At 37.1% G+C, this 27,728-nt stretch overlaps 1 protein-coding gene across 2 annotated transcripts in view; it reads left to right on the top strand.

Moving 5' to 3' along the window:
• The first annotated feature begins 10,132 nt into the window (after positions 1 to 10,132).
• The window catches only part of LOC134745923 (calmodulin-binding transcription activator 2), a 270,209-nt gene continuing 252,613 nt past the window's right edge, over positions 10,133 to 27,728 (top strand). For both annotated transcript variants that reach the window (XM_063680037.1, XM_063680038.1), the window contains exon 1: positions 10,133 to 10,333. The gene's annotated coding sequence lies outside the window, so the exon portion shown is untranslated. The remainder of the gene's footprint in view (positions 10,334 to 27,728) is intronic.

The raw sequence follows: 27,728 nt of genomic DNA, 5'->3' as shown, positions 1-27,728 counted from the left end.
TTGATGCCGCTTCTTACGATACTAGACACAAAGTGTAATCTAGACAGCTTCTCATCGAAATCTTGACAAATCCTGAAAAAGTTTTAGGCTGCTTTGTGTTATTCTGGATTTTGAGGTAGCCATACTCTTTCAATGTTCACGAATTATATCTCATTTGAAAGAGTTTTTGATGCCGCTTCTTACGATACTAGACACAAAGTGTAATCTAGACAGCTTCTCATCGAAATCTTGACAAACTCTGAAAAAGTTTTAGGCTGCTGGGTGTTATTCTAGATTTTGAGGTCGCCATACTCTTTCAATGTTCACGAATTATATCTCATTCGAAAGAGTTTTTGATGCCGCTTCTTACGATACTAGACACAAAGTGTAATCTAGACAGCTTCTCATCGAAATCTTGACAAACTCTGAAAAAGTTTTAGGCTGCTTTGTGTTATTCTGGATTTTGAGGTAGCCATACTCTTTCAATGTTCACGAATTGTACCTCATTTGAAAGAGTTTTTCATGCCGCTTCTTACGATACTAGACACAAAGTGTAATCTAGACAGCTTCTCATCGAAATCTTGACAAACTCTGAAAAAGTTTTAGGCTGCTGGGTGTTATTCTGGATTTTGAGGTAGCCATACTCTTTCAATGTTCACGAATTATACCTCATTTGAAAGAGTTTTTGATGCCGCTTCTTACGATACTAGACAGAAAGTGTAATCTAGACAGCTTCTCATCGAAATCTTGACAAACTCTGAAAAAGTTTTAGGCTGCTGGGTGTTATTCTGGATTTTGAGGTCGCCATACTCTTTCAATGTTCACGAATTATATCTCATTTGAAAGAGTTTTTGATGCCGCTTCTTACGATACTAGACAGAAAGTGTAATCTAGACAGCTTCTCATCGAAATCTTGACAAACTCTGAAAAAGTTTTAGGCTGCTGGGTGTTATTCTGGATTTTGAGGTAGCCATACTCTTTCAATGTTCACAAATTATATCTCATTTGAAAGAGTTTTTGATGCCGCTTCTTACGATACTAGACACAAAGTGTAATCTAGACAGCTTCTCATCGAAATCTTGACAAACTATGAAAAAGTTTTAGGCTGCTTTGTGTTATTCTGGATTTTGAGGTATCCATACTCTTTCAATGTTCACGAATTATACCTCATTTGAAAGAGTTTTTCATGCCGCTTCTTACGATACTAGACACAAAGTGTAATCTAGACAGCTTCTTATCGAAATCTTGACAAACTCTAAAAAAGTTTTAGGCTGCTGGGTGTTATTCTGGATTTTGAGGTAGCCATACTCTTTCAATGTTCACGAATTATATCTCATTTGAAAGAGTTTTTGATGCCGCTTCTTACGATACTAGACACAAAGTGTAATCTAGACAGCTTCTCATCGAAATCTTGACAAACTCTGAAAAAGTTTTAGGCTGCTGGGTGTTATTCTGGATTTTGAGGTAGCCATACTCTTTCAATGTTCACGAATTATATCTCATTTGAAAGAGTTTTTGATGCCGCTTCTTACGATACTAGACACAAAGTGTAATCTAGACAGCTTCTCATCGAAATCTTGACAAACTCTGAAAAAGTTTTAGGCTGCTTTGTGTTATTCTGGATTTTGAGGTAGCCATACTCTTTCAATGTTCACGAATTATATCTCATTTGAAAGAGTTTTTGATGCCGCTTCTTACGATACTAGACACAAAGTGTAATCTAGACAGCTTCTCATCGAAATCTTGACAAACTCTGAAAAAGTTTTAGGCTGCTGGGTGTTATTCTGGATTTTGAGGTAGCCATACTCTTTCAATGTTCACGAATTATATCTCATTTGAAAGAGTTTTTGATGCCGCTTCTTACGATACTAGACACAAAGTGTAATCTAGACAGCTTCTCATCGAAATCTTGACAAACTATGAAAAAGTTTTAGGCTGCTTTGTGTTATTCTGGATTTTGAGGTAGCCATACTCTTTCAATGTTCACGAATTATACCTCATTTGAAAGAGTTTTTGATGCCGCTTCTTACGATACTAGACACAAAGTGTAATCTAGACAGCTTCTCATCGAAATCTTGACAAACTCTGAAAAAGTTTTAGGCTGCTGGGTGTTATTCTGGATTTTGAGGTAGCCATACTCTTTCAATGTTCACGAATTATATCTCATTTGAAAGAGTTTTTGATGCCGCTTCTTACGATACTAGACACAAAGTGTAATGTAGACAGCTTCTCATCGAAATCTTGACAAACTCTGAAAAAGTTTTAGGCTGCTGGGTGTTATTCTGGATTTTGAGGTAGCCATACTCTTTCAATGTTCACGAGTTATATCTCATTTGAAAGAGTTTTTTATGCCGCTTCTTACGATACTAGACACAAAGTGTAATGTAGACAGCTTCTCATCGAAATCGTGACAAACTGTAAAAGTTTTAGGCTGCTGGGTGTTATTCTGGATTTTGAGGTAGCCATACTCTTTCAATGTTCACGAATTATATCTCATTCGAAAGAGTTTTTGATGCCGCTTCTTACGATACTAGACACAAAGTGTAATCTAGACAGCTTCTCATCGAAATCTGGACAAACTCTGAAAAAGTTTTAGGCTACTGGGTGTTATTCTGGATTTTGAGGTAGCCATACTTTTTCAATGTTCACGACTTATACCTCATTTGAAAGAGTTTTTTATGCCGCTTCTTACGATACTAGAAGCAAAGTGTAATCTGGACAGTGTCCCTAAAAATAACGAAACCATTGAAGAAACGTTGTAGGCTGCCTGTTTGTGAAGTTAGCTGCCCTATGTGTTTTGTGAATAATTTGGCCCTTTTTGGGCTTAACACTTTCAGTTGTGATAAAAAATCAAATTTCTTTTAAAAACATGTTGTATATGCTCTTGAAAATGCTTAATATGTGAGTGTACAGGAGGTATATAAAATGACATCTTAATTTGGTTGGATTATCTTGGGCTGCCAGCTTTAGGCTGCTAACTTCACGCCGGTGTACTATTCGTACTAAGCGCTATGCATCCAGCTTTATCATGCGAACGGCTAAGGAGTGGAATTCACTTTCTGCAAATATATTCCCAGTCCACTATAACTTGGATCTTTTTAAATCGAGAGTGAATAGACATCTTTTAGGTAAGCATGATCCATCCTAGACTGCATCGGCACTTACCATCAGGTGAGATTGCGGTCAAATGCTTGCCTTTTTGTAATAAAAAAAAAAGAAAAGTCTGCAACGATTTTGATAGACGCAGTGCAAGTGTTATTTTAAACATCAAACTTCTATGAAATTATGACGTATAAATAACACTTGTGCTGCACTGGGTGTGCTATCAAAATCGTTTAACTCTTGTTAAATAAATATAAATACATAAATATAAATATAAATATATAAATGCATAAATATAAATATAAACTATTTTATTAGAACAGCCTTCTTGTCACAGAACGTAAGGTGTTAAGGAAGATTCTGGGACCCGGTAAAAGACGATGGCAGTTGGAGGATTCGGAACAATGTCGAAATCGAAGAACTCATCAACCGAACCGAATATAATGAAACATAGCACGTCGTCTCCGTTGGCTGGGCCATCTCGAAAGAATGGGTGAAGATCGTGTTTTAAAGAGGGCATACTTGGGTCGACCGACTGGACGCCGTCCTGTAAGTCCTAAGTATCGGTGGGAATAGAGTGGGGGCCGGGAGCTCGGCGTCATCATGAGGTATCACGAATTACTCAGTTAAGTTTTTGAACAAGCACTGTTAATAATCGATAACTTAATAGCAACGTATTTTCCATATTTAACAACGATCCTATCTCCTATCCTATCTTGTTGATCCCTAAACAATATGCAGCCGCCTTGTTGCAATCTCGACAATAATAAGATCGGTTTTAATCTTCGAATCGACTCGCGCTGACGCGGCAGTCGGCGATAGGGATGGCGGCTATCCATTGTTCTAAAGCATTTTATCGTAAGATCGGGTTAATTTGACTCAATGGAGGGTAACTTTGGCCCACACGAAAATGTAAGTACCTATGTAATGTGTCCTTACTTACCAAATTGTATTATTTCTACATGATTTTGCACCGCCTACATCTTACCTGCTTTGCCCAAAGGTTGACTAGTTGTCACCTGACCTGACGGCGGCCATAGTGATTACTGTTATTAAACATTCTCCTTCTTAAAACTGATGTAACTGAGAAGATTGATTAAGAACCTGTATATAATAAACATATTATGTGGGTTTGTTTTACATTCGAATTCTTGGTACAATTGATCCGCACTAAGGGTCAATTGTAACACAAGGAACAAATGACGATTAACTGGATTTTCATCCACACTCTTACCGTTAGTTAACATTTACCCCCAAAAATACGTAGATCAATAACCTACTATTTGACATGTACGAACAGTTTTGGTTCAGCACCTTTAAATTCTGAACTTGGAACCATTATTCAAAAAGTGGTTCAATTGCCCCCGGTCTACCCTATATATATATATATATATATATATCTTTACTTGGAAATAGTTGTGTAACCGATTTTACATGTACAACCAACCTTAAAGTCTATGATGATGGTTCATTATTTTTAGTATGTGGGTATTTCTGCACTTTGTAGTTTTTCACCCGTTGACCACGAACGCTGTAAAGGGTTCGAAACGTCGGGATGTATTATAAATTCAATATACGCGATATAATCCGTTTTCATAGTTTTATTTCATGAGTAACCTATCGCGGTAACCGAAGACAATATTAGACATTAATAACGGGTCACTCACGGGTCGAGTTGATATGTCTGTGTCTCACGGAAGACAATATTATTAAAAATAAATTATTTTAGCTTGACAAACAGCCCCGCACTAGCGACACCTGTTAAGGGCCCTCGGCATTGACTTATCCACGTCCGCCGCAGCTCTTTACGGCTCTCAGCTCGCTTGCGAATCAAGATTGCAGTTAAAGGGTTTAGCTTAGACTCTTCAGTCCAAGCATAAAATAATTCATTGCTGTTATGTCAAAAATACACGTTGTGTTCGTCTAGTCATGGTTTGCAAGATAAAATCCATTGTCTCTTTTTATCGTACTGTGGCGGCTTGAAAAGTAAATTGTGGACATTCGTCTGAATGTTGTGAACGAAACATTTTAAGAAATGCCGATAAAACTTCTAACGAAAGCAAATGTAGGCGCAACAAAGTTATAAGGGGCGTGATTCTCTTGTCTGCCAGATATTGTTTATTTAATTGCTATTTTGACTCTTTTACTCTTCAAACATGTTGAGTTCAACTGACAGGCCAATTCGAACGTGCACTGATATCAGAATGATATTTGAATCATGTTAACATAGTGCGTCTCGCCCGCGCCAATACATGTACGGACAAGTATGAGCGAAATGCACTAAATAACATAATTCAAATATCATTCTGATGTCAGCGCACGTTTGAATTGGTCTTTATGAACTGGCGCCCGTTTCTCAAAAGCTTGTAACTTGTAATACAAGCGGATGTCACTTTTTGACAGCTTTTGTTAGAAACGGACTTCCACTTGTATTACAAGCTACAAGCTTTTGAGAAACGGGCCACAGTGCCCTGTTTGTCAAAAGCTTGTAATACAAGTGGAAGTCTTTTTCTAATAAAAGCTGTCAACAAGTGAGGTCCGCTTGTATTACAAGCTACAAGCTTTTCAGAAACGGGCCCCTGGTATTACATTTGGTTTTGAATTTTAGTTCCTGAATACAGATTTAGGTTTCGATTTCGCTCGGCAACCGTTTAGCTTACACGGGTTACAACTTTATCACACAAGGTGAAAGCTGTCGAGCCAAGGTATCTACAGTCAGCAGTTTCGCTTCAGTCAGCAATTTTACAAATTTTACGTCATCAAGTTGTGTTACCACGAGCGAATATGTATTATGTGTAGTTAGATGCTTAATGAAATATAATTATCCAAATCATTAAAGTTGCCTCAATTTAAACCAGGGATGTTGCGGTTGCCGATTTTTTGACATTCGCGGATGCGGATGCGGATTTTTAAAGGCTCGCGTATGCGGATGCGTATGCGGATGTCGTGATTAGGCACTTAAAACAACGTCAAGTTACACTTTAGTAATTTTTATTTAAAAAAACCGGCCAAGTGCGAGTCGGACTCGCGTTCCAAGGGTTCCGTACATTACACAATTTAACCAATGTATTTTTTTATGTGAAATGTCTTTAAAAAACCCGTAGGGGTCGGATCAAAAACTAAGTAATTAAGTCCGACTCACGCTTGACTGCACATTTCTAGTAGGTTTTCCGGTGATCTATAGGTAAAGATCTATTTTGTGTATTTTTTTAAAATTTTTGACCTAGTAGTTTCGGAGATATAGGGGGGGAATGGTAATTTTTTGCCTATTTTCTTGAATAACTTCTAAACTATTTATCTTAAAATTATTTAAAAAATGCACTTGAGATTCTCACAATAAGCTCTTTCATTTGATATGTAACACGATATAGTTTGACAAACTTTATTTATTAAATTTCTCATTTACCCCCCAAAAGTGGCCCCCGTGTTTAAAATTTATTTGTTTACGTTACATGTGTGTACAAAAACTTACATATGTGTACCAAATTTCAACTTAATTGGTCCAGTAGTTTCGGAGAAAATAGGCTGTGACAGACGGACAGACAGACAGACAGACAGACGCACGAGTGATCATATAAGGGTTCCGTTTTTTCCTTTTGAGGTACGGAACCCTAAAAATGAAACTTTTAGTATTTGAACAAGAATATAGATACCCCACAATCAAATTACTGTACTAAAGTCCAAATAAAACAAATTATCCACTTCTTGTCGCTGTCCGTCATAGGCTAAAGTGCTCGATCGACGAATCACAAAAACGAAACGGGATTCCTATTGGCTAATGACGAAATTACTTAGCACTTACGCCGCCGTTAAGACGTTCCTGTACCTACCTGTTCCACATCCGCATCCGCATTAAGCTCCGCATCGATTTTATGCGGATGCGAATGTTGAAATTAATGCGGAATTTCCGCGGTTGCGGATGCGGATGCGAATATTCGCAACATCCCTGATTTAAACAGGAAGCTCACATTTTTTCGCTTAAGCTTCTTATGATTATTGATCGAGCGTTAGCGAAGTTCTCCGTTTCAGCTTGGGCAAAATGCAAGGTCGCATTTCTCAACCGATTCTCGTAAAATTTTGTGAGCAGGTTCGATAAATCAACCAACCAACCAAACCAACCAACCAACAAACCAACCACCAACCAACCAACCAAACCAACCAACCAACTAACCAACCACCAACCAACCAACCAACCAACCAACCAAACCAACCAACCAACTAACCAACCACCAACCAACCAACCAAACCAACCAACCAACTAACCAACCACCAACAACCAACCAACTTTTAATAATATCAGAAACTGCTTAATATTGGACATTAAAATGGGGGTTTCAGGTTGGTCCAGATGTTAAAGCCACGTATAATTTCACGTAATTTTAAAATTACCAAACAAGCAGCGGCAGGTTAAAAATACGTAGAAATCATTAACATTAACAATTCCGATGGCATTCCATCCTCGACGGTCCTCCGTAAAGCATACCTGCGCTCAAAGGATAGAGATTTCTAAACTTGAACGGGCTTATTCTGGTGAAACTGGTACAACGCGTTGTAGTGGTATTTACATTATAGTTGGTCAAACCAAAAATGTCAATTGTGTGTGTGTTGAAAATCCAGCTATCGGTTTAACGAGACAAGAATAATAACTACCGAACAACGTCGTGCTCTAAGAGCATTTCGTGTTTCTGCCTCTAGCCGTGTCTGACTAGAGCCCTAGAGGCCCATAATTTTATTTACCGTACACTGGCTGAAGAAAATCAAGAAATATTAATTCGATCCCACGTGGATCCCACTTTGACGTTGGCGAAATCATCGACAGTATCGATGGAGCCATACTACTTAAAGATTGATTAAACCAAATTGTCAGTAAATAAGTAAGCGAGGTAGTTGCCAACTACCTAGAACTAAAAGCGTAACTTTCGCTACCAACTACTAGTTGGTAGCGAAAGTTCCAGCCTACAGGTGGAATTTGAGCAGTTTAGTATACAATTTGTTTAGTATAAAATTGTTAGTATGCCATTTTCCATTTGAGCAACATTTGAATGTTATAAAATATGTTATCATATATTATTGATTTGTTTTAAACAAGTTATTATTGTTATAAATACATATAAGTAACAGTAACATATAAGTACGAGTGATAGACATGAGCGTAAAATGAGAGCAAATAAGTATACATTCATTTATTAAGTAAATATTAATAAATTTGGTACAGCGAGGAAATGCTGCCAGCATCTACGGCACCATGCCGCAGGGGGATATTTTTTAGTATTTTATTTTAAGGTTAGTATTATTTATTTTTAGATTTAGCTTTTAAGTTTTATAGTATTGTAATGCACGCTTAAAGAACCTACATATATAATTAAATAAATTAATGTATACTCATTTGTCTTCATTTTCTTCGTTGCATTTATATATATATATATATAATATATATTTTTTTTTATGTGATACTTCATTTTATGACACTCCCCTGCAGTGAAATAATGATGTTAAATAAATAATAGTTATTTACGATACGGAAAAGAGGAAATTCGAAACGATCGAGTGGCGATAAATTAAAACACGACCGCAGGGAGCAAATGCTTTACAGTACATATATGGTGCTACTTTTTCGCACTAGTGCGTAAAGACCACTTTTCGTGCATATGTCGAAAGTTTAAAGGGCCATAGATATGTACTGTAAAACGTACGATACACGTGCGAATAGGTAATTCGCAACTCGTGTCGATTTAAAACACTGCGGTCGTGTTTTAATTTATCGCCACTCGTTTCGAATTTCCTCTTTTCCGCACTTGTATCGTAAATAACTATTAATCACAAGGCATACCTTGTACAACATGCCCTTAATTTAATTTAATTATGTACCTAAGTATTTAATGTACATAATATATTTAAGCCATTTACTTTTAACCTAAAACGTATTACAAGCTTTGTAAAGAATAACCCCCGAAGAATTTCCCGATTGCTTCTGTCTCGTCGGTACGACGCTTTCCATTATAATGGGTACTTTTCAACTCTTTACATTTCTATTTTCCTTTAGATGCTCGTCGTTATTTTCTATGGCAGAATGTTTTTTGTTGAAGTAGGAATAAATTCAATACACATAAATATAGAAAATGTACAATAATCTTCATGTTAGAAGGAAGATTAATTTAATAATTGTGTATTATATTTTATGTTGTTAATTTTAATGGAAAAATGCTTTTGATTAAACTTCCTTAATGACATTTTATAGAGAAAATATTATTTTCATTTCAATACAAAATTAAATTATCTCGATTTAGATCATGTTGGTTGCCAAGATATTATTAAAAAAAATATATATATTTAGTTCTGAACTTTAATTGACAATGACAACTTTAAGCGAGGAAATGCCGCCAGCATCCTTGGTAAAATGCCTCAAGGGCCTAATTTAGATTTAAGCTAGTTATTAATTTCGTTTACGTAGTACCACTGCATATATCTTGTATGTAAATAAAGTATTCAATTGACAATTGCTCCGCATAAGGTAATAAAAAAAAAAACACTGACAAAAACATACAGTACACTTCCTTTCTTATACCTCAGTGGAAAGTATCTAGAAATAGTCTTAAAAGTCGTATGTATTAATATTTGCTCGTGTTTCAAGCTGCTTTATACTATTTTTATATTAGAACAAAGATAAAACTAAAAGATCCAGCACACCTGGACGTTATAACTGTAAAATATTTCGGCAGGTATTAAAAAGCTCATAAAACCAACACGGAAATGAATTTTCGCCAGCAGGTTAAAATCCGAAAAGCGCCTTGAAAATATCGATCGAAACAATAATCGACATGGATAATTAGCGCTCCACAGGTGCTAAACGCATAACTCCTTAACCAACGGCGCCGAGCTGTCTGCCAAAGACAAAGACTGTTTGTTTTTGGTCAAAAGAGACGGCCCACTGACCGACTGCGCATCGACCGAGACAGCAATTCGAACATCCAAACGTATTTAAATTCGTGCTTATTTTGACATCACTAGCTCTTGCATCTCGTTCGTGCTTACATATAGGTGCAAAAGAGAGTAAAACCAAGTGAAAAGCGGTTTTTAGAAGATCGAATGTCACTGAAAAGCCACGCAGGCGCGCCAAGGGCTGTCAGAGAAGCAGTCGCGTCTCGCGTCGCGCCTCGCTCGCGCGCCTCCACCTTCGCGACCCCAATCCTAAGCTCGGGTCTTTAAAAAAATACAGCTAACATCAACGTACCACATCCAACTGTAGGATCCGGTAAGTGTATTAATCCATCTAGATTTATATCTTGTTTAGTTTCTGGATGCTTCTTTGATAGGGTTGTAGTGAAAGCCTACAAAGTCCTTGCAAAATGGCTCGCCGTCCATATTAGATAAGAAACGTCAGGTTTCCACGTGTCGTTGAATTGTGGCTGGTCTGTTGTTCCAATCAGTTTTCCAACGATCCTTAACATTGCTGGCCGAATAAAAAATAGGAGTGATTCTAAATTTGAATTAAAAACATTGGCCGTTGACAACAAATGGGTATATTTGTCATCGGGTTTCAAATCTCATATGTTTATTTACGTGACAAGTGTTATCTCATATTCTGGAATACATTTATCATCTGTGAATGTAAATGTGCCTATTGTGTGTTCCCATTAACGGAAAATACTAGGGCAACAACAAAGGTTAGACAAATGATCTGATAGATATCGCAATAACGTATATTCTTATCTTTGTATCGTTATTACTTAGGTACTTAGGTATTTTGTGAAACAATAGTAGCCTCTGTGCAATTTTTCTTTGTGAATTTATAACTTATTTTCACGTGTTTATTTAAGGCCTAGTATGTATGACCAAATAATGATTTTGGTTCAAATGTGACTTTCCTTTACCGTGAAACCACCCAGTTATAGTCTAAAAGCTCTCAACTATGGTCCAAAATTAATTCGAACAACTTATAATTTTAAAACTAATACGGGACTTAATCGCGTACAAACTTACGTTTATTTCATTTCATTTTATGACCTGACGTTTCGAACGTAACGTCACGTCACGTTCGAAACGTCAGGCCATAAATAAACGTAAGTTTGTACGCGATTAAGTCTCGTATTAGTTTTAAAATTATGAGTGACAATCGTGTTAGTTTAAATCGAACAACTTAGTTTAAATGGGATAGTCCCATTTAAAGAATAAGAATAAAGATCATATTTTCATTTAAAGGTTACAGACATTCCAGGGGTCTCCGCACTAGGCAGTGCCTGTATCGCGGGGAACCAATTATAATTTAAATATCAGACTTTGTTACAATTAAAACTACAAACTAAGGCTTAATCTAGACACAATATTAAAACTAAATTTTGTTAAATATGGCTTCTGTCTCGGCATAATTTTGTGAGTGCAGCAGTTTGAAAAGCAGTTTTTTCGCTTCCATTTGTGTGCAATCCCTGAGGTTACATAGTTTATTTATAGCATTGTATGTAGACGCCCTGATGATTAAATTAAGTTGTTATTTATTTATCGTATGGCAATTTTATTTTACACTGTTCATTTATAAACTAGTTTATAATCTAAATCTACATTAGTCCAAGTAGGCGATGGCTGCACTCGTTACGGTTTTAAAATCTTCCACTGGGCCATCGTACTTTGTCAGTGGGCACTCCAAGTTGTTATGAATAAAGTAGTTAAATAAAAACCGGCCAAGTGCGAGTCGGACTCGCGCACCGAGGGTTCCGTACTTTTTAGTATTTGTTGTTATAGCGGCAACAGAAATACATCATCTGTGAAAATTTCAACTATCTAGCTATCACGGTTCATGAGATACAGCCTGGTGACAGACAGACGGATAGACGGACAGCGGGTTGATAGGGTCCCGTTTTTACCCTTTGGGTACGGAACCCTAAAAAATGTTGGGGGACCATCTTACACAGATCAACCTAGCCCCAAACTAAGCAAATAAGCTACTACTAGGCGACGATATACAATACTTATATAGATAAGTACATACTTATATATATAGAAAACACCCATGATTCAGGAACTAATATCTGTGCTCATCACACAAATAAATGCCCTTACCGGGATTCGAACCCAGGACCATCGGCTTCACAGGCAGGGTCACTACCCACTAGGCCAGACCGGTGGTCAAGTTCTATAGCTAAATATTTCTATTTGTAAATTGAATTGTTTTTGGGTATAGCCGAATACTACAGAATGTCGACTAATTAATGGGATGTTTGCGGAGGCGCATGTGGCGTGTTTTAAAGCTACTATGCGCCTGCGAGCCGCGTCCCTGGTGCGACGCGTCCGCGCCAGCTCCAACAGCGTCCTAGAAATGATTGCGGACAAGTTTTGTCCGTATATCACATTTTGCTGCGGACTTCATACGCCCGGCGGCACTGTGGTAAACACATTGAGAAATAGATGAAGGGTGTCAATGTGTTTACCACAGTTACCTACCTTAATGTAATTTTTGTAGTTTTTTGTTTAATGTTTGTGTTTTGGTTAATGTTTGTGTTTTGTTTAATGCTTGTGTTTTGTTTAATGTTTGTATTATGTACTTATGAGTCACATCAGATACTCGAAATAAATGAATTTTAATTTAATTTAATTTAATTTAAAAAAAAACCGGACAAGTGCGGTTCCGTACTTTTTAGTATTTGTTGTTATAATGGCAACAAAAATACATCATCTGTGAAAATTTCAACTGTCCTTCTGTCTGCCAGACAGACAGAAGGACAGCGGAGTCTTAGTAAAAGGGTCCCGTTTTGACCCTTTGGGTACGGAACCCTAAAAATCATCCTTTTCATCATATTACAGTCCATTTTCGGAATCACCCGACAATCCCAAGTACGATTTACCCGAATAGGTACCTTATGCACCATGTATATGCATTTAAGGGATAATTGTGTTAAATAAACATAAAAGTTAGCCCCACAATAAAAGTATCTGGAGTATGACTTCCACCTCGCATAGCATAAATAAGGCTAAAAATTAAGTGCATTCCCGTTGCCAGGAGGTTTTGGGATTATACTGAGTAACATATGAAATCACATTTACAAACGGGTCTATCGCGAATTTATTGTGTTACCTTTATTTACCGACGTTTCGACACAGGTTTCACTGGTCGTGGTCGCGGCTAACTGACGTCCCAGCAAAATGTCAAAACAGAGATTTGTGTGGCTAGTGGCTACCCGAATGTCGCTCTCATGCTACAGAGTTTTATGGCATTGTTTCATGAAAGCTTATGTTATGAATATCTTTTATCTTTTGTTTCGAGTGAGTAAATGAGAATAAACGCTGAATGCTGTAAAGAATAGGAATGAAATGTATTAAATCACATTTAAAATCGGGTCTATCGCTAATTTATTTTTTACCTTTAATACCTTTATTTGCTAACGTTTCGACACAGGTTTCACTGGTCGTGGTCGCGGCTAACTGACGTCCCAGCAAAATGTCAAAACAGAGATTTGTGTGACTACCCCACGGAAAGTGCATTTAAAGTTTGAGGTCTCACATTTTCAAACCGTGGGTACACATAAATGTTAATTATCGTCAATAGTCCGATACGCAACACTCACAACATCCGCGCACACATCCGAAGATCCCTTGGCTTTAACTTCTGGATCACTGGTCCCCAAGTTGCCGATAAGTTAAAACCATCTTCCCTATTAAAATTTCTGGGGTGCTTCTTGATTTCAATCGCTTCTCGCACAACTCGAGGATAATAATGGCGTTCAGTGGAGACAACTTTTGGTTTATGAAGCTCAATCCCAATCAGTGATTTGCGCCGCATGTAAGTAGATGTTCGGAGATCGCGGACTTGTTTACTTGGCGATTTTTTACTGCCGCTATGTGTTCTTTCACTCTCTCTTGCACACTTCGTTTGCTTTGACCAATGTACACACTTCCGCAACTACATTATATTTTGTAAACGCCCGGATTTTGGTACGGAATGACATCTTTTGGACTGCGTAAAAGATCTGCTACTTTGAATAACGGCTTGTATACAGCCTTGATGGAGAATTTCTTAAGTACTGCTCCTACTTTGTCCGTTATCCCTTTCACATATGGTAAGAACGCTGGTTGTCTGTTGACCTCTGGATGTCTTTCCGTTCTCCTCGGCTTGCGTTTCATCCCCCCACGGTATCCATTATTTTCCAGTACAGCTTGGACATGCGCTAGTTTACCGTCCAGGTGCTCAGGATCTCATAAGCACATTTAAAATGTTATATACTGAGTAACTTTTACTATGGGACCAATCGCGAAATCGCGAAAACAAATTTGGCTGGTCCATTTTCTATGGGAGGGTATTTTTTTCGCGATTTCGTGGCAACGGCACTTATTTTTTTGCCACCGTGTATATAATGTAGAACTAATTGACAAATCGCTCAAACTACTCAACAATTCGAAGTAATCATAAATCAAGCCCGCTATCCGGAAATCGCGAGGAATGTCTAATGTCTATTCCAGAAACTGAAATGGAATTACATTACACTAACAAATTCCTCCGCAAAATTTCGTAAGTCGTGTTGTTAAAATATCTTCTAGACGTAGTGCCTTTTATTAGACATATTTTGTAGACATAGTTTTCTATTTCTTGTGCAAATAAGTTTGGTAAATTAACTACAATAAAAACCGGCCAAGTGCGAGTCGGACTCGCGCACGAAGGGTTCCGTATCATAACGCAAAAAACGGCGAAAAAATCACGTTTGTTGTATGGGAGCCCCACATAAATATTTATTTTATTCTGTTTTTAGTATTTGTTGTTACAGTGGCAACCAGAAATACATCATTTGTGAAAATTTCAACTAGCTATCACGGTTCATGAGATACCGCGTGGTGACAGATGGACGGACAACGAAGTCTTAGTAATAGGGTTCCGTTTTTACCCTTTGGGTATGGTACCCTAACAATGGTTATAAATATTAATTCAAAAGGTTAAGGTTAGGTTAAAAAGGTTAACAAAGAGAGTGTAAGTAGCAAAGGGAGAAGTAGAAGGGAGCTGGAAGGAGTAGACCTCGGCGGACTTTCTCTGATCAAATCGGGGAATTCCTGAAGAAAGGCCAGGTCAAGAGCACCCTAAACCGGCGAGCGTGTATGAGGTATGTCAGGATCGTAGCAAGTGGAAAACCGTGGTCTCTGCCTACCCCTCCGGGAAATAGGCGTGACTATATGTTTGTATGTATGTATATAAAATAAATTTTAGTAACTGAATAGTTAGTTCTAATATTTTTAGGGTTACAACACCCCTCTTTTTACGTGGAGGGTTAAAAAAGTCGATCTAACCAGATATAGAATAAAATAAAACTATGAAAACGGATTATATCGCGTATATTGAATTTATAATACATCCCGACGTGTCACCCGTTGACCACGAACGCTGTAAAGAGTTCGAAACGTCGGGATGTATTATAAATTCAATATACGCGATATAATCCGTTTTCATAGTTTTATTTTATTCTATATCTGGTTAGATCGACTTTTTTAACCCTCCACGTAAAAAGAGGGGTGTTGTAACCCTAAAAATATTAGAACTAACTATTCAGTTACTAAAATTTATTTTATATACATACATACAAACATATAGTCACGCCTATTTCCCGGAGGGGTAGGCAGAGACCACGGTTTTCCACTTGCTACGATCCTGACATACCTCATACACGCTCGCCGGTTTAGGGTGCTCTTGACCTGGCCTTTCTTCAGGAATTCCCCGATTTGATCAGAGAAAGTCCGCCGAGGTCTACTCCTTCCAGCTCCCTTCTACTTCTCCCTTTGCTACTTACACTCTCTTTGTTAACCTTTTTAACCTAACCTTAACCTTTTGAATTAATATTTATAACCATTGTTAGGGTACCATACCCAAAGGGTAAAAACGGAACCCTATTACTAAGACTTCGTTGTCCGTCCATCTGTCACCACGCGGTATCTCATGAACCGTGATAGCTAGTTGAAATTTTCACAAATGATGTATTTCTGGTTGCCACTGTAACAACAAATACTAAAAACAGAATAAAATAAATATTTATGTGGGGCTCCCATACAACAAACGTGATTTTTTCGCCGTTTTTTGCGTTATGATACGGAACCCTTCGTGCGCGAGTCCGACTCGCACTTGGCCGGTTTTTATTGTAGTTAATTTACCAAACTTATTTGCACAAGAAATAGAAAACTATGTCTACAAAATATGTCTAATAAAAGGCACTACGTCTAGAAGATATTTTAACAACACGACTTACGAAATTTTGCGGAGGAATTTGTTAGTGTAATGTAATTCCATTTCAGTTTCTGGAATAGACATTAGACATTCCTCGCGATTTCCGGATAGCGGGCTTGATTTATGATTACTTCGAATTGTTGAGTAGTTTGAGCGATTTGTCAATTAGTTCTACATTATATACACGGTGGCAAAAAAATAAGTGCCGTTGCCACGAAATCGCGAAAAAAATACCCTCCCATAGAAAATGGACCAGCCAAATTTGTTTTCGCGATTTCGCGATTGGTCCCATAGTAAAAGTTACTCAGTATATAACATTTTAAATGTGCTTATGAGATCCTGAGCACCTGGACGGTAAACTAGCGCATGTCCAAGCTGTACTGGAAAATAATGGATACCGTGGGGGGATGAAACGCAAGCCGAGGAGAACGGAAAGACATCCAGAGGTCAACAGACAACCAGCGTTCTTACCATATGTGAAAGGGATAACGGACAAAGTAGGAGCAGTACTTAAGAAATTCTCCATCAAGGCTGTATACAAGCCGTTATTCAAAGTAGCAGATCTTTTACGCAGTCCAAAAGATGTCATTCCGTACCAAAATCCGGGCGTTTACAAAATATAATGTAGTTGCGGAAGTGTGTACATTGGTCAAAGCAAACGAAGTGTGCAAGAGAGAGTGAAAGAACACATAGCGGCAGTAAAAAATCGCCAAGTAAACAAGTCCGCGATCTCCGAACATCTACTTACATGCGGCGCAAATCACTGATTGGGATTGAGCTTCATAAACCAAAAGTTGTCTCCACTGAACGCCATTATTATCCTCGAGTTGTGCGAGAAGCGATTGAAATCAAGAAGCACCCCAGAAATTTTAATAGGGAAGATGGTTTTAACTTATCGGCAACTTGGGGACCAGTGATCCAGAAGTTAAAGCCAAGGGATCTTCGGATGTGTGCGCGGATGTTGTGAGTGTTGCGTATCGGACTATTGACGATAATTAACATTTATGTGTACCCACGGTTTGAAAATGTGAGACCTCAAACTTTAAATGCACTTTCCGTGGGGTAGTCACACAAATCTCTGTTTTGACATTTTGCTGGGACGTCAGTTAGCCGCGACCACGACCAGTGAAACCTGTGTCGAAACGTTAGCAAATAAAGGTATTAAAGGTAAAAAATAAATTAGCGATAGACCCGATTTTAAATGTGATTTAATACATTTCATTCCTATTCTTTACAGCATTCAGCGTTTATTCTCATTTACTCACTCGAAACAAAAGATAAAAGATATTCATAACATAAGCTTTCATGAAACAATGCCATAAAACTCTGTAGCATGAGAGCGACATTCGGGTAGCCACTAGCCACACAAATCTCTGTTTTGACATTTTGCTGGGACGTCAGTTAGCCGCGACCACGACCAGTGAAACCTGTGTCGAAACGTCGGTAAATAAAGGTAACACAATAAATTCGCGATAGACCCGTTTGTAAATGTGATTTCATATGTTACTCAGTATAATCCCAAAACCTCCTGGCAACGGGAATGCACTTAATTTTTAGCCTTATTTATGCTATGCGAGGTGGAAGTCATACTCCAGATACTTTTATTGTGGGGCTAACTTTTATGTTTATTTAACACAATTATCCCTTAAATGCATATACATGGTGCATAAGGTACCTATTCGGGTAAATCGTACTTGGGATTGTCGGGTGATTCCGAAAATGGACTGTAATATGATGAAAAGGATGATTTTTAGGGTTCCGTACCCAAAGGGTCAAAACGGGACCCTTTTACTAAGACTCCGCTGTCCTTCTGTCTGTCTGGCAGACAGAAGGACAGTTGAAATTTTCACAGATGATGTATTTTTGTTGCCATTATAACAACAAATACTAAAAAGTACGGAACCGCACTTGTCCGGTTTTTTTTTAAATTAAATTAAATTAAATTAAAATTCATTTATTTCGAGTATCTGATGTGACTCATAAGTACATAATACAAACATTAAACAAAACACAAGCATTAAACAAAACACAAACATTAACCAAAACACAAACATTAAACAAAAAACTACAAAAATTACATTAAGGTAGGTAACTGTGGTAAACACATTGACACCCTTCATCTATTTCTCAATGTGTTTACCACAGTGCCGCCGGGCGTATGAAGTCCGCAGCAAAATGTGATATACGGACAAAACTTGTCCGCAATCATTTCTAGGACGCTGTTGGAGCTGGCGCGGACGCGTCGCACCAGGGACGCGGCTCGCAGGCGCATAGTAGCTTTAAAACACGCCACATGCGCCTCCGCAAACATCCCATTAATTAGTCGACATTCTGTAGTATTCGGCTATACCCAAAAACAATTCAATTTACAAATAGAAATATTTAGCTATAGAACTTGACCACCGGTCTGGCCTAGTGGGTAGTGACCCTGCCTGTGAAGCCGATGGTCCTGGGTTCGAATCCCGGTAAGGGCATTTATTTGTGTGATGAGCACAGATATTAGTTCCTGAATCATGGGTGTTTTCTATATATATAAGTATGTACTTATCTATATAAGTATTGTATATCGTCGCCTAGTAGTAGCTTATTTGCTTAGTTTGGGGCTAGGTTGATCTGTGTAAGATGGTCCCCCAACATTTTTTAGGGTTCCGTACCCAAAGGGTAAAAACGGGACCCTATCAACCCGCTGTCCGTCTATCCGTCTGTCTGTCACCAGGCTGTATCTCATGAACCGTGATAGCTAGATAGTTGAAATTTTCACAGATGATGTATTTCTGTTGCCGCTATAACAACAAATACTAAAAAGTACGGAACCCTCGGTGCGCGAGTCCGACTCGCACTTGGCCGGTTTTTATTTAACTACTTTATTCATAACAACTTGGAGTGCCCACTGACAAAGTACGATGGCCCAGTGGAAGATTTTAAAACCGTAACGAGTGCAGCCATCGCCTACTTGGACTAATGTAGATTTAGATTATAAACTAGTTTATAAATGAACAGTGTAAAATAAAATTGCCATACGATAAATAAATAACAACTTAATTTAATCATCAGGGCGTCTACATACAATGCTATAAATAAACTATGTAACCTCAGGGATTGCACACAAATCGCGTATATTGAATTTATAATACATCCCGACGTGTCACCCGTTGACCACGAACGCTGTAAAGAGTTCGAAACGTCGGGATGTATTATAAATTCAATATACGCGATATAATCCGTTTTCATAGTTTTATTTCATGAGTAACTATCGCGGTAACCGAAGACAATATCAGATATAGAATAGTTAAATTGCGATGAAGTTTAATTCAATAGAACAAAAATATTCTCTTTAAAGACAACCTTTTTCTCTAAAAGTTCCAGCGATCAAGTTAGCAACCCGCATCGTCCATCTTTTTTTTCAACGTCGCTCGCGGCCTACAAGACAGTTTACTATTGTAAAAAGTTTCAAAACTCCGTTTGGGAAATAAGTCAATAACAAACATCTCTGGATTTTACGCAACTTTATTAAAATGCGGGTAACTAATGACTAATGACTGTTAGATCCGGGCCTAAAAGGAAACTATAAGAAAATCACACGAAGATATATTTGTCAAGAGAATTGTAACTTTTAAATTGTATGTAACTTTTAAATTGTATGTTGATATGGGTGTACAACTGTACGTGTTGCCTGAAATAAAACTTTATTTATTTTTATTTTTATTAATAAGCACTGATACAAGTTTACAGATTCAGCAGCAAAGTCGAAAAGAATGTGACGGCATCACGCACGCGAACAAAAGCTGTATATTATTCAAACTTGTTTCACGCGCGTTTATGCGTTTATTTAATTAGATTCTTTTAGTTTAAGAAGACACATTCTAACAATGATTTTCGATTTCGAATGGTGGGTAAAACAATGCACGGCCAGTCTATAGTAGTCAGTGTGTCATGTCTACATATTATTGTCCGTGGGTATATATAGGAAATCTAAAATGTCCATATCAAAAAGAAAGAGTATACTTTGATAACGTTATTAACTAAAAATAGCAAACATAAAAATCTAACTCAATGCAACTATAGTCTGACAAACCATTTTTGTCAGTATAAAAAGGCAATATTCTAAGTTTGTATAAAGAGGTCGATCCTTCCCATCTACATTTTTCATATTTGCTGCTAAATAAGATATTGGTTTGACAGATTATAATTGATAAAATAAAATTCTAAAAAAAACCTTTGGATCCACAAAAAAAGGGGGTTTTCAGAAAAAATGGTACCATTTACTTTTTTTCGAAAAACCATCAACTTTTGGATTATTCAGACTCAGAATGACGAGCACGTCGAGTACTATTAAATGAGACAAAGAAAAAAAGTGTCCCCAGTTTTTCATACAAATTTTGGGTGTCAGTTTTGTAACGATCCATACAAAATGTATGTTACAGAACTGAAATTTTTTTGGGGACATTTTTTTCTTTTTAAATCGATAGTCCTCGTGATTCTGAGTCTGAATACCCCAAAAGTTGATAGTTTTTGAAAAAAAAGTAAATGGTAATTTTTTTTCTGAAAACCCCCTTACATAAAAGGATCAAAAGGAGCAATTATCAATTATAATCTGTCAAGCCAATAGTCAATAAGCAAAAATCGTAGATGGACGTGATTTAAAGTCTCCTCTGAGCACAAATAATGCTAATGATTTTGTTTCATAAAAAATGGCAAAAAACGGAAGGTCCAGTGTCCCGTTGCCAATAAGGGATAAACTAAGAAGTTGGTGGAAAAAGGATGTAAAGGAAAAATATTGTAGCGATCCATTTGTAAGTAAATATTTACAAAAACAATGTCACCATATTTCTCTTTCACATCTTGTGTGAAATAGATACGCTGTAAGGCGTACCATCCCACACTGGTAACTGACAGTTATTAAACCTTATTACAAAGGCATAAGGTCCACCGATGGACAGTTAAGAGTGTTTCTGTTTGTATATCTTATTTGCGCTGCAGTTCGATCACATAGCTATAGGAATGTCAGATATATCGGATTTCTTATTGGTATTGAACGACGATGGAGGAATATTTGGGAAGTAACGGATGACACAACGAGCCAAAAGTATCTGCCACTTTCGAATACTTTTCTAAATAGAGATAAATATCAACAATTTTTGTCAAAAGTATTTTATACAGTCTCATTGATCTACATATTGAGCCGTTTTTTTTTGTTACGCTATTATAGTCTTAAGTTTTCAAGCCCTTACGGCTCTCATTGTCTGCTGTAAGTAACACCGCACGTGCTACTTACCTGCATAAAAAAGGATCGGTCACTTTAACCGGTATACGTCAATGACCGACCCTTTTTTAGGTAGTAGCACGTGCGGTTTTACTTACAATTGACAAAGGATTAGCCGTTCGGGGCCAGCTACAAAGCGAACGACTATACTTAGAGAATAATAGTAGACACTTATGACGCGTAGTCTGATCCGCTACTCTTGATGCTGGCTGGTACAGTCCGCATCTAGAACCTGTTTTGTATAATCACTATTATAGTTTCAATAATCTGAGTAAAGTCTACCTAAAGACCGCCTGTTGTTACCTGGTTCTATTTTTTCTTTAAATATTTCTTTGTAGTTTTACATGTATGTAAAATGTATAATTTTGGTGCAATAAAGAATATTTACTTACTTACTAAATTCTTATTTTAGCCGTGTAGGAATGATTGTATTTTTTTAAGAAACACAAAATTTTAATTTAAAGATTCTCCTAAGATAGTAAAATATTTGTAAAAAAAAACCACTTGATTTGGACAACCTTGCAGTTGCACCAGACAAAAAATATGTTTAGGGCGATTTTCTGTTTTTACAATAAACTAAATACTTATGTCGATTTATGTTTTTTTTACCAACCAGGTTTGGAATGTTTTGGGTATTCAGGTGATTTATGGTAAATCAAGCTACCTGGTTTATGTTCTACGAGTTAGCTAAAGTTAGTACATTAAATTTATGGTGACACTAATTTATGTTCCAAACTACTTAACGTCATTAATTATATATGGCTTAACAGACTTAGAACGGGAGTTGGTCGGTCAAAAGATAATCTTCTGAGATGGGGAATTGGGCGACAAGGTGATACATTCTGCGAGTGTGGAGTAACCCAAACAACAATACACATGAGACAGTGTTCTCTGTGCTCAACGATGTGCACTGAGGAAGATCTCCTGAGGGCCACACCCCGAGGGCTAGAAGTGGCAAAACATTGGCAGACAAAAATTTAGTTTAAGAAGTTTGATCCCTCTACACGAGCAAGAAGAAGATATATGGTAATAGATCTCTCCACTCAAGCAGCGGCCAAACACATGCCATTTTAAATGTATACCTAATACCAATGAGAATATATAGGATAGAGGGGTACTGTCATAGTAAATTTTGTAGTCACAGTGAATTTACTGCCATCTATCGACACATGATTAAAACTAATAATAAAAATATCAAGAAAAATTATATATATGGACAAATGATTTTTATTCATCATTTTACCATATAATTATTTTTACATGATTTTGACCCATGTTTTTTCACTGATATGTGTTAAAATTGTTAAATAATAAACGGAACCGTTAATGCCATCTAGCCGAGAATAGGCCGAAGTATTGGTGGTAGCGCCATCTGTGCGAGAATCAATTTTTCTTGATTTCCGAGGCACGTTTTTTCCTTAGACTTTATTCATCTTATACGGAGTTGCATAGGTTTATGCTAATACTTAATTAAATCTTCTCGGGGCAGAGGTGTAGGGTTAGAGCCGGCGTAGCTTTATTTGACGTTCATAAGCGCATTGTAATATGCCTACTTGAATAATAAACTATATTTATCCTTATCTTATATATTTCCATACTTTTTATTATTATACTTGTATGTGTATAATTACAGTAAAAGTGGAGTTAAAATGTAATCGGAAATTTTGAACCTTCCTTTGATCGATTGATTGATTGATAATTTATTTGTCAATATGGGTTACAAAGAGCTCACTACTCGCTTTGCTTTTGGTGGCTTCGGCTCGGAACTTAACATTCTACGCGAACACTAAACGTAACCAAAATAAATATCACAAAATTTGGTTTCTTACTGAATAAAAGTAGTGCAGAATTCCTAAATTTATAGGTACATTTTATCATTGCCTAAACACTAAAGAGTAAATCCAATTTCACAAACTAAATCCGTAGCACCGCTACGAAATCACGTAGCCGCTACGACTGCTACGAGCGTAGCAGTCAGCAAAAATTGAATTAACATTTAAATTCAAAGCCTATCCTATAATCGTAACATGCACAATATGCACGTTCTATTGCATAATTACCACATGCGGACATGAAATCCTTAATGCTAATAATTATAGAACTCAATTTCGCAAATTCGCACGGATTTATAGCTTGGTGGAAATGGCCAGTGTAAATTGAGCTATGAGTGAATGGGGCAGCGAGCGAATAGGGGTCATGTGTCAGTGGACTGGTTGACCCAGCCCTGACCCCCAAAATAGGTATTTTGCGTGTTTCGTTCAATTCGGTAGTTTTTCTGACGTTTAATGTTAGTGTATATGTTTACGTGTAATTATGAAGATTTGAGAATATAATTTGAGCGTAATTTTTTTTAAAGGAGTTAGGGTTCTTCACAATTTCAATTAGTCCAAGATTATGATGGAGAAAGACATAGAACTGTACTGGATTTTTATTTTTTGTTAAAAATACAAAATTAAAGTAGCTGTCGAATAAAATATTTTTGACATCTGTTATTTGACAGTAGGTAATTAAGTTGACTAAAGTATATAAATATTATTAACTAACTCAAAAAATTGAAATTTTCCTCTTTTTATTGAATTATACACTGATCACGATAAAAATACTGGGTAGTTTTCAACTACACATGATTTTTATAAATCGATGATGATCTTATTGCTTTTATGTATCAAATTAAAAATTAAATATAAATTTCTTGATATAATGACCTTTTTTTGGCATTTCCTGAAGCAATGCAGTTGGCTGTATTACTGCAGCAGTATTGCAGCGCGACAAGTGCGAGTCGGACTCACCTGCCGGGGGTTTAGTACTTTTTAGTATTAGATGTTATAGCGGCAACAGAAATACATCATCTGTGAAACTTTCAACTGTCTATCACGGTTCATGAGATACAGCCTGGTGACAGACAGACGGACATACAGATGGACAGCGGAGTCTTAGTAATAGGGTCCCGTTTTTGACAGTTCCGTTTTGACTGCCCGGATTTTTGACAGTCGCGCTGCAATACTGCAGCGCAGTAATGCAAATGTAGCCTGAATCCGAACGGTACCTTAAAAGTTCAGGCAAATACAAGTAGTTTGTTCTCTAGAACTCTAATACGAGCCTTCATATGGGCCGTTTAGGAGTGACGTCGCGTGTGCCAGTAAATTAGGAGAGAGCCATTTGATTATTATGCAACACCGGCCCTCAAAATTTATTTAATAATGTGCAAATTTAAACGTTTCTAAAAGGTATGGTATGGTACTTCGAGAAATGGAACAAAACACGCAATCAAATCGTAATTTTCCACGCGTTGTCCCGGCTTGTTGCCACGGGTAATGGGAGCCATGGGTCCGCTTGGCAATTAATCCTAAGAATTGGCGTGTAATACTTTTTATCTAACTTTTTAAGAGGGGAAACAAGGCTTTATTAGAAGTCCGGTTTCCTCACGATGTTTTCCTTCACCAAAAAGCGACGGGTAAAGATCAAATGATATGAGTATATCGTACGTAAGTTGAGTAGTTTTACGGTATATACTAGCGATCCGCCCCGGCTTTGCACCGGTAAACCTTAACACATTATACAGTTAAACCTTCCCCAAGAATCACTCTATTGATAGGTAAAAACCACATGAAAATCCGTTCAGTAGTTTTTTGAGTTTATCGCGAACATACAGACAGACAGACGCGGCGGGGGACTTTGTTTTATATGGCATATCATTTTGGAGTTCCGTTTTATTTGATAATAATTTGTATAATGGAAGTTTTAAACACTATTTACCATATTATCACATAAGTAGTGCATCTTTTAGCCGCTAGGACAGGCAATAATCATAAAAGGTAATATATATTACCGGCCGGTTCTATACGTTACAGATATTTCGAGCCGGTTATAACCCCTAAGCTGTTAATATCCGGTGAAAAACAATATGGCCCTCATTTCCGTGAAGGTGTAATATAACGCAAAAAACATCGCTTTACTACTTGACATGTTATTAGAGAAATTGTGTTTATAAATACTTGTAATGCAAAATAAGGGCAACATTATACAGATGAAATTTAATAAATATACAGGTTAACTTAAAAATACGTTGCTAAATATTTTGTAGGAATACTTTTCTTACTTATATTTAGTCTTAATTATATTATATTCAAAAATTAAAACTACAGTCGATTAGAAAGGAACAAAAGATGGCGCACCGCGTGAACTTGCGACGGAAGATTTGGCGATTGCGCGGGTTTAATCATTTTACCTCAATAAATCTGAATACTGACTATACTTTTGTAAATTTTTTCTTTTTTTAGATCCCTTGGCTAAAACTACACTAGCTTTTTTATACTAAAATTTTATATACCTACTACTATGGTAGTAAGTAGTACGATAATAGTAGTAGGTACGTATTTCCGTTTAGGTTAAACCTTTATGTTCAAACCTAGTGCATTTTTATTGACCAGAAACTTTCAAATGCATGCTAAGCAGCTAAATTCTCGCGTGGGTCACATATAAAATCCAGTGTGGATTTAAATATTCTTAAAGAGCTGCTCGAAATGTGCAGCCGAGTTACCAGTAGTGATGTACCGTTGTCGGGAATATTCCTGTTTTGAGTTTTGACATCCGAGAAGTTGAATTGAATTGAGTACGATTTGCGGCATGAGATATTACTTATATTATCTTACTTCAATATACAAACCATGAACGATAATTGGTGGGAAACTGCTGCGGTGCTGTTGAGATAAAAGATTCGATAGATGTAGCTTTCTTAAGGTGTGTTAACAAAAAGGAAACATAAAATTCACATGCCTAGGCATGTAGCTACCTATGTAGCTCAGTTGATTGAACAAAAGAGAAAATGGAACCGTGTTAGAAAAGGTCGCAATTCGTATCTTGCCCGAAGCGGTGAAAATTTCCCTATTTTCTTTAATTAAAAAATTGAGGAATGTACCTATATTGAATAAACAGTAGTTTTTTTATTCTACTTGCAAACTTAAAAAGCTTACTCACATTCTTCTTTACTTCATAATCTCGCTCTTTAAAAGCACAACCATGATCTTCTTGATTCTTGATCTGAGTCTATATGGTACTTAAATATTTTACTTATATAAAACTAACTTATTACTTACTTATTAAACGTTAACTATAATATTCCAGGGAAAATAACCTTCTTAAAAATGTTAGGTTATGTGTCAAACGCTAACAAAATCTGTCATATTTGTTTACATTATTTGCCAGTTCTATTGACGATTTTAGAAAATGATTTTTTTTTATGAGAATACAACAGTCCATTGGAGCGTCACTAGTCCCTCGCAGCAGCTGACACTGCAGGTGATGAATGGCGCCGTTTAGCTCCAATATTAGTCTTCGGACCGAACGAGGACGGTTTCACTTTTCACTTAGTACTTATATACGAACGTTTCACAACTTAACCTCGTAAGGCGTAGTACCGGTATATAATAATTACTTTAATGTAATTTAAACTATTTTCAATTGGTACAGAGTTACTTATATTGTTTTGTTCCATTTCGATACAAAATAAATTCTAATATTGTCTTCGGTTACCGCGATAGTTACTCATGAAATAAAACTATGGAAACGGATTATATCGCGTATATTGAATTTATAATACATCCCGAAGTTTCGAACCCTTGACAGCGTTCGTGGTCAACGGGTGACTGAGGAAAAGCTACAATGTGGTAACTCTAATGTGAAATGAACGGTTCGAAACGTCGGGATGAATTCTAAATCCGTTTTCATAGTTTCATTTGAAAATAAATTCGACCATATTTTTTTGTATGGCGGGCCTTTGGAAGGTGTGCCTTAGTGGTGAGGAAAGGGGCGTCACTAGTCCCTCGCAGCTGACACTGCAGGTGATGAATGGCGCCGTTTAGCTCCAATATTAGGCTTCGGACCGAACGAGGACGGTTTCACTTTTCAGTCATGACTTTTAAATTCGACTATATTTTTTTGTATGGCGGGCCTTAGTTTTGAGGATAGGGGCGTCACTAGTCCCTCACAGCTGATACTGCAGGTGATGAATAGCGCCGTTTAGCTCCAATATTAGGCTTCGGACCGAACGAGGACGGTTTCACTTTTCAGTCAGTACGACTTTTAAATATATAGGTGGATTAACTTTTTTCGTGTTATTCTGTCCCACCAGTCAGGCGACACATCATAGCATAGTTTGTTAGTAATGTAACACTACGTTTTTAGGGTTCCGTA

Source organism: Cydia strobilella, chromosome 12 (genome assembly GCF_947568885.1).
Source record: "Cydia strobilella chromosome 12, ilCydStro3.1, whole genome shotgun sequence".
NCBI lineage: Eukaryota > Metazoa > Arthropoda > Insecta > Lepidoptera > Tortricidae > Cydia > Cydia strobilella.
This window is presented reverse-complemented; position numbering and strand designations above follow the sequence as displayed.